The sequence below is a fragment of the Mustela lutreola genome, chromosome X (genome assembly GCF_030435805.1).
Source record: "Mustela lutreola isolate mMusLut2 chromosome X, mMusLut2.pri, whole genome shotgun sequence".
Lineage (NCBI taxonomy): Eukaryota > Metazoa > Chordata > Mammalia > Carnivora > Mustelidae > Mustela > Mustela lutreola.
Genome location: NC_081308.1, coordinates 49710748 through 49729496, shown reverse-complemented (window position 1 = coordinate 49729496; position 18749 = coordinate 49710748). Strand labels below are relative to the sequence as shown.

The 18749-nt window shown below is 37.5% G+C and overlaps 1 pseudogene; it reads left to right on the top strand.

The window, feature by feature from the left end:
- The first annotated feature begins 9538 nt into the window (after nucleotides 1-9538).
- Nucleotides 9539-15430, top strand: LOC131820964 (interleukin-1 receptor-associated kinase 4-like; annotated as a pseudogene).
- The last annotated feature ends 3319 nt before the right edge of the window (nucleotides 15431-18749 follow it).

Here is an 18749-nt window from a genome sequence, read left to right as displayed (position 1 = left end):
CTTTTAAATACATACACATGTGTTTTACTTTTGCATTTCTATTTTTAATTTTTTTTTAAATTTTAGTTTAGTTTAGTCTAGTTTATTCCTTTTTAATTTTTTTTTAAATTTTCTAATATTCATATAGAATTAAGCTTCAAAGTAATCCCCTTTCCCCAATCAATACTACCCTGATAGGTAAACCGATTTTAAATCCCCATTATCTTAGGAAAGTTGAGTCCTTTAACAAAGATATCAATATACATCCAGGAAGAATCAAAACAACCTTCCTTGCCCACACTGAAAATTTATAACCACTCTCCCAACTTTTTCTTCCACCAGTGTTTCTGTGTTTTTGTGTTTGTCCTGATAGTACATAAAGCTTACACTTGGGGTTCTTTTTGACAAGGTTCTTCCTTTATTTGCATATATATATATATATATATATATATATATATATATATATGACAAGAGAAAAAAATATACATATATATATTTTTCTCTTGTCATATAATTTTATCAGTCTTTGTGTTTGTCTGTCTTTGTTTGTAAACTTCATAAATCTTACCTTGGGGCCCATTTGGGCTGAACCCTCTCTTTTATCTTCCCTTTCTATGCTGTCTCTTTCTCTCTCTTTTTTCTTTATCATTTTTTTTTTTCTTGTTTGGGTGGGGAATCCTGATTGCTCTGAAGTGTTCTAGGGTGTACCTTGACAACACCATGGTCGATACATCCAGCTACACCCATTCAGTCACCTCTCACCAAAATGACTAGGAGGAGGAATGCCCAACAGAAGAAAAATACAGAGGATGGGCCTTCTGCAACAGAGCTAATGGCTATCAACATAAACAATATGTCTGAAAGAGAATTCAGGCTAACAATTATCCAGGCAATAGCTAGGTTGGAGAAAGCCATGGATGACCAAATGGAATTATTAGGGACGAACTGAAAGCTACCAGAGATGATGTTCACAATGTTAGGGCAGAGCTGAAAGCTACCAGGGATGGGGTTCACAATGCTCTCAATGAGTTTCAATCTAATCTAAATTCTCTCAAAGCTAGGATAACTGAGACAGAAGATAGAATTAGTGATCTGGAGGACAAACAGATAGAAAGGATCAGGAGGAAACATGGAACAAACAACTTAGAAGCCACAAAAACAGAATCAGGGAAATAAATAATGCCATGAAACGTTCCATTGTCAGAATTATTGGAATCCCTGTAGGGGAGGAGAAAGAGAGAAGTCTAGAAGATATAGTGGAACAAGTTCTTCATGAAAATTTTCCCAATCTCACGAATAGAACCAGCGTTCATGTACTAGAGGTCGAATGGTCTCCCCCCAAGATTATAGATTCCAAAAAAAAATCAGGCACCTGATAGTTATATTGAGGAATCATAATTGTAGATATAATCTCATGAAAGCCACTAGGACAAAGAGGCTCCTTACTCAAAGAGGAAAGCCCATCAGAATAACGTCAGACCTGTCCACAGCCTGGCAAGCCAGAAAGGGCTGGCAAGATATATTCAGGGCACTAAATGAGAAGAACATGCAGCCAAGAATACTGCATCCAGCAAGACTGACATTCAAAATGTATGAAGAGATAAAGAGTTTCCAAGACCGGCAAGGCTTAAAAGACTATGTGACCACCAAGCCAACACTGCAGGAAATATTAAGGGGGATTCTATAAAAGAGGAAAAGGCCTAAGAACAGCATTGAACAGAAATATAGAGACAATCTACAGAAAGAAAGACTTCAAAGGTAACACGATGTCAATAAAAACGTATCTATCAATAATCACTCTCAATGTGAATGGCCTAAATGTGCTCATAGAATGACACATGGTTGCAGATTGGATAAAACGACAGGTGGATCCATACGTTGTCTGCAGGAGACCCATTTTGAACCTAAAGATACATCCAGACTGAATGAGAAGGAATGGGGAAGCATCTTTCATGCCAATGGACCTCAAAAGAAGGCCAGGGTAGTGATTCTCATATCAGATAAATTATATTTTAAACGAAAGACTGTAGTCAGAGATACAGAAGGACACTACATCATTCTTAAAAGGACTATCCACCAATATGATCTAACAAATGTATCTATGCCCCCAATATGGGAGAAGCCAATTACATAAGAAAACTGTTAATCAAGATAAAGAGTCATATTGATATGAATACATTAATAGTAGGAGATCTTACCACGCCTCTCTCAGAAATAGACAGATCATTGAAGCAGAAAATCAATAAAGAAACAAGACCATTCAATGACACATTGAACCAGATGGACCTCATAGATATATACAGAACTTTCCACCCTAAAACAACAGAATACACATTCTTCTCAAGTGCACATGGAACTTTCTCAAGAATAGACCACATGCTGGGTCACAAATCAGGACTCAACCCATACCAAAAGACTGAGATTATTCCCAGCATATTCTCAGATCACAATGATTTGAAACTGGAGCTCAATCACAAGGAAAAGTTCCGAAGGAACTCAAACACCTGGGAGCTAAACACCACCTTGCTTAAGAATTCTTGGATCAACCAGGAAACCAAGGAAGAACTGAAACAATTCATAGAAACCAATGAGAATGAAGACACTTTGGTCCCAAACCTATGGGATACAGCAAAGGCAGTCCTAAGGGGGAAATACATAGCCATTCAAGTCTCCCTCAAAAAGAAAATGGGAAAATCCAGAACAAAGCAGCTGTCTCTACACCTCAAAGAACTGGAGAATCAACAACAAGTCAAACCAACTCCACACATAAGAAGGGAAATAATCAAGATTAGAGCTGAGATCAATGAGGTAGAAACCAGAGATACAGGAGAACACATCAATGAAACTAGAAGCTTGTTTTTTGAAAGAATCAATAAGATCGATATACCATTGGCCACACTAATCCAAAAGAAAAGAGAGAAAGCCCAAATTCATAAAATTGTGAATGAAAAGGGACAGATCAAAGCTAACAACAAGGAAGTAGAAATAATCATCAGAAATTATTATCAACAGTTATATGCCAATAAGCTAAGCAAACTAGATGAAATGGATGCATTCCTGGAAAACTATAAAATCCCAAAATTGGACGAGGAAGAAATTGACAACCTGAATAGAACAATATCTAGTAATGAGATTGACGCAGTGATCACAAACCACCTAAAAACAAGAGCCCAGGACCTGATGGATTCCCTAGGGAGTTCTACCAAACTTTCAAAGAAGAAATAACAACTATTCTTCTGAAGCTGTTTCAAAAAATTGAAGCAGAAGGAAAACTTCCAGATTTTTTATATGAAGCCAGCATTACCCTGAGCCCCAAACCAGTCAAAGACCTTACTAAAAAGGAGAATTTCAAGGGCACCTGAGTGACTTGGTGGGTTGAGCCGCTGCCTTCAGTTCGGGTCATGATCTCAGGGTCCTGGGATCGAGTCCCGCGTCGGGCTCCCTGCTCGGCAGGGAGCCTGCTTACCTCTCTCTCTCTCTCTGCCTGCCTCTCTGTCTACTGTGGTCTCTCTCGGTCAAATAAATAAATAAAAATTTAAAAAAAGGAGAATTTCAGGCCAATATCCCTGATGAATATGGATGCTAAGATTCTCAACAAGATCCTAGCAAACAGGATCCAACAGCACATTAAAAAGATTATCCACCATGACCAGGTGGGAATCATCCCTGAGCTACAAGGATGGTTCCACATTTGCAAATTAATCAATGTGATAGAACAAATTAAAAAGAGAAGAGAGAAGAAGCACATGGTCTTCTCAATCGATGCAGAAAAAGCATTTGACAAAATCCAGCATCCGTTCCTGATTAAAATGCTTCAAAGTATAGGGATAGAGGGAACATTCCTGAACTTCATCAAATCTATCTTTGAAAGACCCACAGCAAATATCATCCGCAATGGGAAAAAGCTTGCAGTCTTCCTGTTGAGATCAGGAGCACAACAAGGATGCCCACTCTCACCACTCTTGTTCAACATAGTATTAGAAGTCCTAGAAAGACCAATCAGACAACAAAGAGAAATAAAACGTATCCAAATTCGCAATGAAGAATTCAAACTCTCCCTCTTCCCAAATGACATGATTCTTTATATGGAAAACCCAAAAGACTCCACCCCAAACTACTAGAACTCATACAGCAATTCAGAAACGTGGCAGAATACAAAGTCAATGTGCAGAAATCAGTGGCTTTCTTATACACTAACAATGAGAATACAGAAAGGGAAATTAGAGAATCCATTCCATTTACTATAGCAAAAATAACCATAAGATACCTGGGAATAAAGCTATGCAAAAAGGTAAAGGAACTATACTCGAGGAACTACAGAACACTGATGAAAGTAATTGAAGAAGACACAAAAAGATGGAAGACCATTCCATGCTCTTGGATCAGAAGAATAAACATTGTTAAAACTCAACACACACAAAACAGGCAATCATATCAAAAAATGGGCAGATGATATGAACAGAGACTTCTCCAATGAAGACGTACAAATGTCTATTAGACACATGAAAAAATGTTCATCATCTCTAGCCCTCAGGGAGATTCAAATTAAAACCAAATTGAGATATCACCTTACACCAGTTAGAATGGCCAAAATTAACAAGACAGGAAACAACATGTGTTGGAGGGGATGTGCAGAAAGGGGAATCTTCTTCCACTGTTGGTGGAAATGCATGTTGGTGCAGCCTCTTTGAAGAACAGTGTGGAGATTCCTCAAGAAATTAAAAATAGAACTTCCCTATGATCCTGCAATTGCACTCCTGGGTATTTATCCCAAATATACAGATGTAGTGAAAAGAAGGGCCATATGTAACCCAATGTTTATAGCAGGAATGGCCACGGTCGCCAAACTATGGAAAGAACCATGATGCGTGTCCACGGATGAATGGATAAGGAAAATGTGGTCCATATACACTATGGAGTATTATGACTCGATCAGAAAGGATGAATACCCAACTTTTGTATCAACATGGACAGTACTGGAAGAGATTATGCTGAGTGAAATAAGTCAAGCAGAGAGAGTCAATTATCATATGGTTTCACTTATTTGTGAAGCATAACAAATAGCATGGAGGACATGGGGAGTTAGAGAGGAGAAGGGATTTGGGGGAAATTGGAAGGGGAGGTGAATCATGAGAGACTATGGAATCTGAAAAACAATCGGAGGGGTTTGAAGTGGCGGGGGTGTGGGAGGTCGGGGTACCAGGTGGTGGGAACTATAGAGGGCATGGATTGCATGGAGCACTGGGTGTGGTGAAAAAATAATGAATACTATAATGCTGAAAATAAATAAATTTAATTAAAAAATACAGCAAAAATGTCTATACTGCTTAGAGCCATCTATACTTTTAATGCCATTCCAATCAGAATTCCACCAGTATTTTTCAAAGAGCTGGAGAAAATAATCAAAAAATTTGTATGGAATCAGAAGAGACCTTGAACTGCTAGGGAAATGTTGAAAAACAAATATATAACTGGGGCTATCACTTTACCTGATTTCAAGCTTTACTACAAAGCTATGATCACCAAGACAGCATGGTACTGGCATAAAAACAGAAACATAGACCAGTGGAACAGAGTAGAGAGCCCAGATATGGACCCTCAACTCTATGGTCAAATAATCTTCTACAAAGCAGGGAAAATATATACAGTGGAAGAAAGACGAAGATGGTCTCTTCAATAAATGGTGCTGGGAAAACTGGACAGCTATATGTAGAAGAATGAAACTTGAATTATCTCTTACACCATACACAAAGATAAACTCAAAATGGATAAAAGACCTCAATGTGAGACAGGAATCCATCAGAATCCTAAAGGAGAACATAGGCAGTAATCTCTTTGATATCAGCCACAGAAACTTCTTTCAAGATATGTCTCCAAAGGCAAAGGAAACAAAAGCGAAAATGAACTTTCAGGACTTCATCAATATCAAAAGCTTCTGCACAACAAAGGAAACAGTCAACAAAACAAAGAGGCAACCCACGGAATGGGAGAAGATATTTTCAAATGACAGTACAGACAAAAGGTTGATATCCAGGATCTATAAAGAATACCTCAAACTCAACACATTCAAAACAGACATTCATATCAACAAATGGGCAGAAGATATGGGCAGATACTTCTCCAATGAAGACATACAAATGGCTATCAGACACATGAAAAAATGTTCATCATCACTAGCCATCAGGGAGATTCAAATTAAAACCACATTGAGATACCACCTTATACCAGTTAGAATGGCCAAAATTGGCAAGACAGGAAACAACATGTGTTGGAGAGGATGTGGTGAAAGGGAACCCTCTTACACTGTTGATGGGAATTCAAGTTGGTGCAGCCACTTTGGAAAACAGTGTGGAGATTCCTCAAGAAATTAAAAATAGAGCTTTCCTATGACCCTGCAATTGCACTCCTGGGTATTTACCCCAAAGATACAGACGTAGTGAAAATAAAGGCCATCTGTACCCTAATGTTTATAGTAGCAATGGCCACGGTCACCAAACTGTGGAAAGAACCAAGATGCCCTTCAACGGACGAATGGATAAGGGGGATGTGGTCCATATACACTATGGAGTATTATGCCTCCATCAGAAAGGATGAATACCCAACTTTTGTATCAACATGGACAGGACTGGAAGAGATTATGCTGAGTGAAATTAGTCAAGCAGTCAAGCAGAGAGAGTCAATTATCATATGGTTTCACTTATTTGTTGAGTATAACAAATAACATGGAGGACAAGGTGAGATGGAGATGAAAAGGGAGTGGAGGGAAATTGGAAGGGGTGATGAACCATGAGAGACTATGGACTCTGAAAAACAATCTGAGGGTTTTGAAGGGGCAGGGGTTGATAGGTTGAGGGAACCAGGTGGTGGCTATTAGAGATCGCACGGATTGCAAGGAGCACTGGGTATGTTGCAGAAACTATGAATACTGTCATGCTGAAAAGAAATAAAATAATAGGAGAATGACAGATCTATATCTATGATGAAGCTGGATGTCAAAATCCTCAACAAAATCTTAGCTAATATGATTCAACAGTACATTAAAAATATCCATCAGGATCAGTTTGGCTTTATTTCTGGGTACAAGGGTGTTTTAACAACTTCAAATCAACCTACTAGTACACATTATGAAAAAGAAATATAAGTAACATATGGTTCTCTCAATTCATGCAAAAAAATCATTTGACCAATTACAGCATTTTCCCTTACTGAAACCATTCAGTGCATAGGGATAGAAGGAACATACCTCAATAACATCAAGCCATCTATGAAAAACCTGTAGCAAATATCTTTATCAAAGGAGAAAAGTTTTGAACTTTTCCCTTAATGTCATGAACAGAACAGGCATGCCCCCTCTCACCATTTTTGCCCAGCATAGTACTAGAAGTCCTCGCATCAACAATCTGACAGCAAGATGAAAAGAAAGGCTTTCAAATTGGCAAAGAAGAAGTCAAACCCTCTTTGAAGATGACATGATACTTTATGTGGAAAACACAAAAGACTCCACCCCCAAATTAATAACACTCATACTGCAATTCAGTAACATGTTAGTATACAAATTTAATACACAGAAATCAGTTGCATTTCTAAACACTAAGTGTGTAACTGTATAAAAAGAAATTAAGGAAGGGAGTCCTTTTACAACAGCACCAAAAACCTTAATACCTGAGAACAAATCTAACCAAAGATGTAAAGGATCTATACTCTAGAAACTATAGAACACTTATGACAGAAATTGAGGAAGACACATTGAAATGGAAAAGCATTCCATGCTCATGGACTGGAAGAATAAACATTGTGAATATATCTATGCTATCCAGAGCAATCTACAATTTCAATGTCATCCCTATTAAAATATCATTGACTTTTTAAAGGATCTGGAGGAAACAATCCTAAAATTTGTATGGAACAAGAAAAGACCTCACTCACCAGGGGAATGCTGAAAATATAAACAAAACTGAATGCATTATGTTGCCTGATTTCAAGCTATATTACAAAGTGATGTTCACCAAGACAGCATGGTACTGGCACAAAAACAGACACAAGGTACAATGGAATAGGATAGAATCCCCAGAAATGGACCCTCAACTCTATGATCCAGTCATCTTCAACAATTCAAGAAAAATTATCCAATGGAATAAAGCAGAGTCTTCAGTAACTGTTGCTGGGATAATTGGACAGACAAATGCAGAAGAGTGAAAGTGGACCATTCCCATACACCATACACAAAGATAAACTCAAAATGGATGAAAGATCTCAATGTAAGATAGGAATCTATCATAATCCTAGGGAAGAACATAGGTAGTAACCTCCTCAAAATCGGCCATAAAAACTTCTTTCAAAACACATCCCAAAAGTTAAGGTAAACAAAAAGAAAAATGAACTTTCGGGACTTCATCAAGATAAAAGTCTTCTGCACAGGAAAAAAAAAAAAGAGTCAACAAAAACTAGGAGAAACTACATGGAATGGGAGAAGATATTTGCAAATGACATTACAGGTAAAGGGCTGGTATCCAAGATCTATAAAGAAATTCACAAACTCAACGTCCAAAAAACAAGTAATCTAGTCAAGAATGGGCAGAAAACATGAACAGACACTTCTCCAAAGAAGATATACCAATGGATAACAGACACATGCAAAAATGTTCAACAGCCCTGGCCATTAAGGAAGTACAAATCAACACCACAATGATATACCACCTCACATCGTTAGAATGGTTAAAATTAACAAGACCGGAAAGAGCAAATATTGGCGATGATGTATAGAAAAAGGAACCTTTCACTTTCAGTGCGAATGCACCCTGGCAGAGCCACTCTGGAAAATAGTATGGAGGTTCCTCAAGTGGTTAAAAATAGAGCTACCCATCAGCCCAGAAATTGACCTACTAGGTATGTACCCCAAATATACAGATATAGGAAAAAGAAGGGACACATGCACCTCAGTATTCATAGGAGGAATGTCCATCATAACTGAATGGTGGAAGGAGTTGAGATATCCTTCAATTCATTAGTGAATAAGGAAGAAGTGGTACATATATATAATGGAATATTAATCAGCCATAAGAAAGGATGAATACCCACCATTTTCATTGACTTTGATGGAACTGGAGGGGATTATGCTTAGTGAAATATGTCAAGAAGAGAAAGACAATTATCATATGTTCCACATATCATCTGTGGAATACAAGGAATAGCTCAGAGGACCTCAAGGGAAGTGATAGAAAACCGAATGGGGAGAAATGAGAGAGGGAGACAAATTATAAGAGATTCCGGACTTCAGAAAGAAATTGAAGTTTACAGAAGGGAGGGCATGGGGATGATGTGGTAACCAGGTGTGGGTATTAAAAGGAACATTTTATCGAGTACTGGATTTTATATGCGAGTAATGAATCAGTGAATACTATATCAAAACTAATGTTCTAGGGCCTACCCTGCCCCCATCCTTTTCTGAGTGAGGTCCCTCCACAGCTGGCCCAGCGGGGTGGTACCCTAGTGGCCCTGGCACTCTACTACTGGGCAGGAATAGAAGACAAACAAACCCATAACATCTTCCTAAGAAGTGTCATATTTTATTAATCCTCAGGAAGGGTGAGAGAAGTTAGCAGTAGCTATTAAAAAACCATCTAGTGAGGATAGATAAAATCAGTTTCACACAAGATGCTGTTCCCCAAAAGGTTAATACACTACCTTCTAATGACATTGTAAGCATTAAGCAGAAACAGATGCCTGTCTGTGGAAAGGACAGGACATTTTTGTTACTTGTGCAGAATCTTGAACAAACTATATGCCACCTGACTCCTCAAGTCCAGAAAATCCAAGTTCAGAAGGTAGTGATACATGTTTTCAAAGTTTTTCCTTTTATGAATTGAAGAATGTAACACATAACTTTGATTAAGACCCATTTCTCTCAGTGACAACAAGATCAGAGAGGGAGGATATGCAGTTGTATATAAAGGCTACATGAACAATAAAACTGAAGAAACTTGAAGTAATGGTTGACATTAGTACTAAAGAACTGAAACAGCACTTTTGTTCAAGAAATAAAAGTTATGGCAAAGTGTCAACGTGAGAACTTTGTAGAACTGCTTGGTTTCTATAAGAAAACCATTGATTTCTGTACATTGACTTTGTATCCTGCCACACTGCTGAATTACTGTATGAGTTCTAGTAGTTTGAGTGTGGAGTCTTTTGGGTTATCCATATAGAGAATCATGTCATCTGCGAAGAGAGAGAGTTTGACTTTTTCATTGCCAATTTGGATACCTTTTCTTTCTCTTTGTTGTCTGATTGCTCTTGCTAGAACTTCTAATATGATGTTGAACAAGTGTGGTGAGAGTGGGCATCCTTGTTGTGTTCCTGATCTCAACGGGAAGGTTACAAGCTTTTTCCCAATGAGGATGATATTTGCTGTGAGTCTTTCATAGATAGATTTGATGAAGTTCAGGAATGTTCCCTCTATCCCTATACTTTGAAGCATTCTAATCAGGAATGGATGCTGGATTTTGTCAAATGCTTTTTCTGCATCACTTGAGAGGACCATGTGGTTCTTCTCTATTCTCTTATTAATTTGTTCTATCACATTGATTGATTTGTAAATGTTTGAACCATCCTTATAGCTCAGGGATGAATCCCACCTGGTCATGGTGGATAATCTTTTTAATGTGCTGTTGGATCCTGTTGGCTAGGATCTTGTTGAGAATCTTAGCATCCATATTCATCCGTGATATTGGTCCCAAATTCTCCTTTTTGGTAAGGTCTTTGCCTGGTTTGGGGATCAGGGTAATGCTGGCTTCATAGAAAAAGTCTGGAAGTTTTCCTTCTGCTTCAATTTTTTGAAACAGCTTCAGGAGAATAGGTGTTATTTCTTTGAAAGTTTGGTAGAATTCCCCAGGGAATCCATCAGGTCCTGGGCTCTTGTTTTTGGGGAGGTTTTTGATCACTGCTTCAATCTCGTTATTAGATATTGGTCTATTCAGGTTGTCGATTTCTTCCTGGTTCAATTTTGGGAGTTTATAGTTTTCCAGGAATGCATCCATTTCATCTAGTTTGCTTAGCTTATTGGCATACAACTGTTGATAATAACTTCTGATGATTATTTCTACTTCCTTGGTGTTAGTTGTGCTCTCTCCCTTTTCATTCATAATTTTATGAATTTGGGCTTTCTCCCTTTTCTTTTGGATTAGTGTGGCCAATGGTTTATTGATCTTATTAATTCTTTTAAAAAAACCGCTTCTAGTTTCATTGATACATTCTACTGTATCTCTGGTTTCTACCTCAGCTCTAATCTTGATGATTTCCCTTCTTATGTGTGGAGTTGGTTTGACTTGTTGTTGATTCTCCAGTTCTTTAAGGTGTAGAGACAGCTGCTGTGTTCTGGATTTTTCAATTTGTTTGAGAGAGGCTTGGATTGCTATGTATTTCCCCCTTAGGACCGCCTTTGCTGTATCCCATAGGTTTTGGACCAAAGTGTCTTCATTGTCGTTGGTTTCCATAAATTGTTTCAGTTATTCTTTGATCTCCTGGTTGATCCAAGCATTCTTAAGCAAGGTGATCTTTAGCTTCCAGGTGTTTGAGTTCCTTTGGAACTTTTCCTTGTGATTGAGCTCCAGTTTCAAAGCATTGTGATCTGAGAATATGCAGGGAATCATCTCAGTCTTTTGGTATGGGGTGAGTCCTGATTTGTGACCCAGTATATGGTCTATTCTTGAGAAGGTTCCATGGGCACTTGAGAAGAATGTGCATTTTGATATTTTAGGGTGGAATGTTCTGTATATATCTATGAGGTCCATCTGGTCCAATGTGTCATTCAATGGTCTTGTTTCTTTATTGATTTTCAGCTTCGATGACCTGTCTATTTCTGAGAGAGGCGTGTTAAGATCTCCTACTATTAATGTATTCATATCAATATGACTCTTTACCTTGATTAACAGGTTTCTTATGTAATTGGCTGCTCCCATATTGGGGCATAGATATTTACAATTGTTAGATCATCTTGGTGGATAGTCTCTTTAAGGATTATGTAGTGTCCTTCTGTATCTCTGACTACAGTCTTCAGTTTAAAATCCAATTTATCTGATATGAGAATCGCTACCCCAGTCTTCTTTAGAGGCCTATTGGCATGAAAGATGCTTTTCCATCCCCTCACTTTCAGTCTGGGTGTATCTTTATGTTTATTTTTATTTTTTTTTTTAAATTTTTAATTTTTAATTTTTTATAAACATATATTTTTATCCCCAGGGGTACAGGTCTGTGAATCACCAGGTTTACACACTTCACAGCACTCACCAAATCACATACCCTCCCCAATGTCCATAATCCCACCCCCTTCTCCCAAACCCCCTCCCCCCGGCAACCCTCAGTTTGTTTCGTGAGATTAAGAGTCACTTATGGTTTGTCTCCCTCCCAATCCCATCTTGTTTCATTTATTTTTCTTCTACCCACTTAAGCCTCCATGTTGCATCACCACTTCCTCATATCAGGGAGATCATATGATAGTTGTCTTTCTCTGCTTGACTTATTTCGCTAAGCATGATACGCTCTAGTTCCATCCATGTTGTTGCAAATGGCAAGATTTCATTTCTTTTGATGGCTGCATAGTATTCCATTGTGTATATATACCACATCTTCTTGATCCATTCATCTGTTGATGGACATCTAGGTTCTTTCCATAGTTTGGCTATTGTGGACATTGCTCCTATAAACATTCGGGTGCATGTGTCCCTTTGGATCACTACATTTGTATCTTTAGGGTAAATACCCAATAGTGCAATTGCTGGGTCATAGGGCAGTTCTATTTTCAACATTTTGAGGAACCTCCATGCTGTTTTCCAGAGTTTAAAATGGGTCCTGTCATTTTATCTAATCTGTAACCCTGTGCCATTTTATTGGCACATTTAGGTCATTCACACTGAGAGTGATTATTGATAGATACGTTTTTATTGATATCGTGTTACCTTTGAAGTCTTTCTTTCTGTATATTGTCTCTTTATTTCTGTTCAATGCTATTTGTAGAATTTTTCCTCTTTTATAGAACCCTCTTTAATATTTCCTGCAGTGTCGGCTTGGTGGTTGCGTAGTATTTTAAGCCTTGCCGGTCTTGGAAACTATTTATCTCTTCATCCATTTTGCTTTCTTATACACTAACAATGAAAATACAGAAAGGGAAATTAGAGAATTGATTCCATTTACTATAGCACCAAGAACCATAAGATACCTGGGAATAAACCTAACCAAAGAGGTAAAGTATCTGTACTTGAGGAACTACAGAACACTCATGAAAGAAATTGAAGAGGAGGGGCACTTGGGTGGCTCAGCGGGTTGGAGCCTCTGAGTTTGGCTCAGGTTGCGATCCCAGGTTCCTGGGATGGAGCACCGCATCGGGTTCTCTGCAAAGTGGGGAGCCTGCTTCCTCCTCTCTCTCTGCCTGCCTCTCTGCCTACTTGTGATCTGTCTGTCAAATAAATAAATAAAAATCTTAAAAAAATAAAAGAAATTAAAGAAGACACAAAAAGATGGAAGACCATTCCATGCTCTTGGTTCGGAAAAATAAACATTGTTAAAATGTCTATACTGCCTAGAGCAATCTATACTTTTAATGCCATTCCGATAAAAATTCCACTGGTATTTTTCAAAGAGCTGGAGCAAACAATCCAAAAATTTTTATGGAATCAGAAGAGACCCTGAATTGTTAAGGAAATGTTGAAAAACAAAAATAAAACTTGCGGCATCATGTTACCTGATTTCAAGCTTTATTCCAAAGCTGTGATCACCAAGACAGCATGATACTAGCATAAAAACAGACAAGGAAACAGTCAATAAAACAAAGAAACAACCCACGGAATGGGAGAAGATATTTTCAAATGACAGTACAGACAAAAGGTTGATATCCAGCATCTATAATGAATTCCTCAAACTCAACACACACAAAACAGACAATCATATCAAAAAATGGGCAGAAGATATGAACAGACACTTCTCCAATCAAGACATATGAATGGCTGTCAGACAAATGAAAAAATGTTCATCATCACTAGCCATCAGGGAGATTCAAATTAAAACCACATTGAGATATCAGCTTACACCAGTTAGAATGGCCAAAATTAACAAAACAGGAAACAACATGTGTTGGAGAGGATGTGGAGAAAGGGGAACCCTTTCCCACTGTTGGTGGGAATGCAATTTGGTGCAGCCTCTTTGGAGAACAGTGTGGAGATTCCTCAAGAAATTAAAAATAGAACTTCCCTATGACCCTGACATTGCACTAGTATGTATTTACCCCAAAGATACAGATGTCGTGAAAAGAAGGGCCATCTGTTCCCCAATGTTTATAGCAGCACTGGCCACGGTCACCAAACTATGGAAAGAACCAAGATGCCCTTCAATGGACGAATGGATAAGGAAGATGTGGTCCATATACACTATGGAGTATTATGCCCTCATCAGAAAGGATGAATACCCAACTTTTGTAGCAACATGGACGGGACTGGAAGAGATTATGCTGAGTGAAATAAGTCAAGCAGAGAGAGTCAATTATCATATGGTTTCACGTATTTGTGGAGCATAACAAATAACATGGAGGACATGGGGAGTTAGAGAGGAGAAGGGAGTTGGGGGAAATTGGAAGGGGAGGTGAACCATGAGAGACCATGGACTCTGAAAAACAATCTGAGGGTTTTGAAGGGGCAGGTGGTGGGAGGTTGGGGGAACCAGGTGGTGGGTATTGGAGAGGGCATCGATTGCATGGAGCACTGTGTGTGGTGCAAAAATAATGAATACTGTTATGCTGAAAAAAAAAAAAAAAGAAGAAGAACTGCTTGGTTTCTTACCTGGTGGAGATGACCTCTGCTTAGTGTATGTTTATATGCCCAATGGCTCATTGCTAGACAAGGTGACTTGGTTTGATGATATTCCACTACTTTCTTGTCATATAAGATGCAAGATTGCTCAAGATGCAGCTAATATTTTTGTTTTACCTGAAAACCATCATATTCATAGAGACATTAAAATGGCAAATATCTTAATAGATGAAAACATTACAGCCAAAATATCTGACTTTGGGCTTGCATAAGCTTCTGAGAAGTTGGCCCAGACAGTTATGAATAGCAGAATTGTGGGCACAACAGCTTATATGGCACCTGAGGCTTTATGAGGAGAAATAACACCCAAATCTGACATCTATAGTTTTGGTGTGGTTTTATTAGAAATAATAAGTGGACTTCCAGCTGTAGATGAACATCATCTGTTATTGTCAGATATTAAAGAAGAAATTGAAGCTGAAGAAAAGACAATTAAAGACTATGTTGATATGAAGATGAATGACAATGATCTCACTTCCATTGAAACTATGTACTCTGTTCCTAGTCAATGCCTGCATGAAAAGAAAAATAAGAGAGTAGACATTAGGAAGGTTCATTAGCTGCTGCAAAACATGACTTCCAAAATTTTCCTGGAATAGACTCTGATCATTTTGTATACCCCTATCTAAACCATTTTTTAAGCAATTTTTTCGTAAATATTCTTTTTTTACCTTTAATAAGGCAACATGGATTAGTTCAGTGGCTATTAAAGCTTGCATAGAACCCCCAACAAATATAGAACACACAAAACTATAACCACAATATCAACCTTAAATCCTAGCTTGTTAGTGTCACCCTCAGTTCTTGCTTAATCCTTCAGAACTCTCCTTGGAACCTCACCAAACATGGTTTGAAAACTATAGAATTAACAACAAAGAGGACTGGACCATAGGATGAAAAGACCCTAGGACAAAGCCCAATTCTACTCCTAATTTGCTGTAGAGCTTTGGACAATCCTTTCAAAGCTTTGAACCTTGTTACACCGCCCCCCCACCAGTGGTATATTTAGATATCTCTTATGCTTCTCTGAGTGGTAGTCATGAAGTTCAAATGGGGAAGCACAAGTATATGCACCTTGTAACATGTAAAGTGATTTAAAATTTAAAGTTTATATATAATCCAACTATAGTCATTTGTTTATAGGGAAAAAACATGTTGGCTAACTGAACATGATAATAGAAAAAGAAATAAAGGGCACCCAAATTGGGAAAGAATTAAAACATTCACTATATACAGATGACATGATAATATATACAAAAACCCTACAGACTCCACCAAAAGCTACCAGAATGAAAAAAATGAATTCATTAAGTTCATGGGTTACACAATCAATATACAGAAATCCATTGCTTCTCTATGTGCTAATAATGAAATTGAAGAAATATAAATTAAGAAAATAGTTCCATTTACTTTATACCAGAAACAATTAAACACTTAGGAATGAAATTAACCAAATAGGTGAAAGACTTGTACTCTGAAAACTATAAAATGATGAAACAAATTAAAAATTCACAAATAAGTGGAAAGATATTTTATGTTCATGGATTGGGAGAATGAATATTGTAAAAATATCCATACTATGCAAAGCAATCTGCAGATTTAATTCAATCTGTATCAAAATTCCAACAGCTTTTAAAGCAAAATTAGAACAAATTATCCTAAATTTGTATGGAACTGTAAAAGACCCTGAAGATCCAGAACAATCTTCAGAAAGAAGAGTGAAACTGGAGGAATTGTAATTTCATATTGTAAGCTATGGAATGGGAAAACTTATTTGGAAATGACATATCTGATAAAGGGTTAGTATGTTTAAGAACTAATGGAATTCAAACAAAAAAATCCTAAATCATCAAATTAAGAAATGGTCGGAATATTAATCTCACAAAACAAACTGAGGGTTGCTGGGGGGAGGGGGTTTGGGAGAAGGGGGTGGGATTATGGACATTGGGGAGGGTATGTGCTTTGGTGAGTGCTGTGAAGTGTGTAAACCTGGTGATTCACAGACCTGTACCCCTGGGGATAAAAATATATGTTTCTAGAAAATAAAAAATTAAAAAAAATAAAAATAAAAAATTTAAAAAAAAAAGAAATGGTCGAAATACATGAACAGATATCCCTCCAAACAAGACATCCAGATGGCTAACAGACACATGAAAGATGCACAACATCACTCAGCATTGGGGAAATACAAATGGAAACTATGATGAGATACCACCTCAGACCTGTCAGAATGGCCAAACTCAAAAGCACAAAAATCAAAAGTTTCTGGTAAGAATGTGGAAAAAAGAAACCTCTTGCACTGTTGGCGAGAATGCAAATTGGTGCAACCACAATGGAAACTGGTATGGAGATTCCTCAAAAATTTCAAAATAGAATAATTATATGATCCAACAATTCCACTGCTGGGTAGTTACCTAAAGCATATGAAAGTGCTAATTTGAAAAGTTATATGCATCTCTATTTTTTTCAGCATTATTTACAAAGGCTAAATTATGGAAGCAGTCCAAGTGTACATTGATAGATGAATAAATAATGGAGATGAGGTAAACACACACACACACAGACACACACACACATATGTATATATGTATGCCCATACATATATACAATGGGATTAAAAAAACCATAAAAAGTAATAAAATCTTGTCATTTTGCAACAACATGGATGAACCTAGAGTTAATAATACTAAGTGAAATAAGTCCATCAGGGAAAGACAAGTAACACAAATAACACACGATTTTACTCATATGTTGAAATTAATAAGTAAAAGAAACAACATTTTTAAAAAAGAGACACAAACAAACAATAAGACCAGAATCTTCAGATACGAAGAACGTATTAATGGTTACAAGAGGGAGGTGGTTTGGGGGAGAGGTAAAATAGGTGAATTGGATTAAGTGTATACTTATCATAATGAGCATTGTGTAATGTACAGAATTGTTCAGTCATTGTATTTTGCACCAGAAAATAATGAAACACTGTATGTTAATTATACTGGAAATAAAATCTTAAAAAGTGGGTGACTTGCAGACAACATATAGCTGGATCTCTTTTTTCAAGTTTTTATTTAAATTTCGGTTAGGTAGCTTGTGGTACTATATTAGTTTCAGGTGTGTGCTAGAGTAATTCAACCCTTCCATAACACCTGGCACTTTTTAACAAGTGTACACTCACTATCACCTATTTAACACCTTCACCCATTGACCTCCACTCTGGTAACCACCACCTTGTTCTCTATAGTTGAGTCTGTTTTTTGGTCTACCTCTCTGTAACTTTTTCCTTCGCTCATTTCTTTTGTTTCTTAATTTCCACATATGAGTGAAATTATGTGGCCTTTTTCTTTCTCTTTTATAATGTATCATGATACTCTGTAGCTCTATCCATGTCCTTGTAAATTGCAAGATTTCATTCTTTTTATGGGTGAGTAATAATCCATTGTATGAATATTTCACATTTTTTGTTATCCATTCATCAGTTGATGGACACATGAGCAGTTTCCATTATTTGGCTATTGTAAATAATGGAGCTAGGAATATTAGAATACATATTAGAATACATGTATTTTATTGAATTAGTATTTTTTTAAAAGATTTCATTTCTTTATTTGACAGAGAGAGATCACAAGCAGGCAGAGAGAGAGGAGGAAGCAGGCTCCCTGATAAGCAGAGAACCCGATGCGGGGCTCCATCCCAGGACCCTGGGATCATGATCTGAGCTGAAGGCAGAGGCTTAACCCACTGAGCCATCCAGGCGCCCTGAATTAGTAATTTTGTATTCATTGGATAAATACCCAGTAGTGCATTTACTGGATCATAGGGCAGTTCTATTTTTAACTGTTTGAGGAACCTCCATACTATTTTCCGGAGTGACTGAACCTGTTTGCACTCCCAGGACAGTGTAAGTGTCTTTCTCAACAT